This window comes from Limulus polyphemus, unplaced genomic scaffold (genome assembly GCF_000517525.1).
Source record: "Limulus polyphemus unplaced genomic scaffold, Limulus_polyphemus-2.1.2 Scaffold3542, whole genome shotgun sequence".
Taxonomy (NCBI): domain Eukaryota; kingdom Metazoa; phylum Arthropoda; class Merostomata; order Xiphosura; family Limulidae; genus Limulus; species Limulus polyphemus.
Genome location: NW_013669152.1, coordinates 81,454 through 82,826, shown reverse-complemented (window position 1 = coordinate 82,826; position 1,373 = coordinate 81,454). Strand labels below are relative to the sequence as shown.

At 36.0% G+C, this 1,373-nt stretch overlaps 1 protein-coding gene across 1 annotated transcript in view; it reads right to left on the bottom strand.

Annotated features, from left to right (window-relative positions):
• The window catches only part of LOC111088323 (MFS-type transporter SLC18B1-like), a 29,337-nt gene that overhangs the window by 21,315 nt on the left and 6,649 nt on the right, over window positions 1–1,373 (bottom strand). The window lies entirely within an intron of this gene.

Below are 1,373 nucleotides of genomic sequence, written 5' to 3'. Positions count from 1 at the left end.
TAAGGTTATCTACTATAAGAAGTTGACAGGGACGTTCCCCTTTCGTTTCTATTACGGATAGTGCACCTGAATCAAAGGTTTAGTTAGTTTGAGTGCTAGTGTCAGCAAGGTTATCTACTATAAGAAGTTGACAGGGACGTTCCCCTTCGTTTCTACTACGGATAGTGCACCTGAATCAAAGGTTTAGTTAGTGTGAGTGCTAGTGTCAGCAAGGTTATCTACTATAAGAAGTTGACAGGGACGTTCCCCTTCGTTTCTACTACGGATAGTGCCCCTGAATCAAAGGTTTAGTTAGTTTGAGTGCTAGTGTCAGCAAGGTTACGGACTACAAGAAGTTGACAAGGACGTTCCCCTTCGTTTCTACTACGGATAGTGCACCTGAATCAAAGGTTTAGTTAGTGTGAGTGCTAGTGTCGGTAAGGTTCTCTACTAGAAAGTCACTGCCATTACAAAAATTCTCAATAAAATTAAAATAACCATTTTCTGGCCACGGAATAGTCGCACAAAAAAAGACGAAAAGAATATTTCATAGTATAAAGAAAGTGGTATAAAATATTGTTTTTTGTTTTGCTGTAGAATATTTTTCTTGTTCTATTTGTACTTGCCTAAGTATTGGTAAAAGAGAGATATTCTATTAACGACTTTCTATAGAAATGAAAACAGACATTCGTGTAGTTTGTTTGTAATTAAGAACAAAACTACACAATGGACTATCTGTGCTCTGCCCACCACAGGTATCGAAACCCGGATTCTAGCGTTTTAAGTCCTCAGACATACTTCTGTGACACTGGGGGGCTATTCGTGTAGTATTCTAATAACACAGGCCTGCGAATTTAAACTTTATAAAAGTTGTTTTGGTTTTATTAACAGATTTTTCATAATTCAGCTACGCAGATTTCGAAAATAGTATTAATCTTTTTTTTTCTATCGCATAATAATTTTTTACAACTCGGGAAGAAAAAAACTCTTACTTAGATCAAATTGTTATTTCGTTTGCCACAATGAATATCTTTTATTATTATTTTTGTTAAGAAAAATACAAACAAACTGAAGAAAAGGGAAGAACATTTATGTCAAACGAATATGCATCCTGATTTTTTTGGGTGGAATCTACGTCTTTTAGTCTCAAAACTACGTGTTGTGCTCTTTATTTTATGTATTGCGTTATGACGTTTTGTGAAAAATCTGTACGTGATGGAGAAAAATGGATATCGTTTTGGGATTTAGCGTACAGGAGTTACTGTAGAACGTGGAAACATTTCAAGACAATAAAACCATCGCAGGCCTGTGTTAACAATAAAACCATCGCAGGCCTGTGTTAACAATAAAACTATCGCAGGCCTGTGTTAACAATAAAACCATCGCAGGCCAGT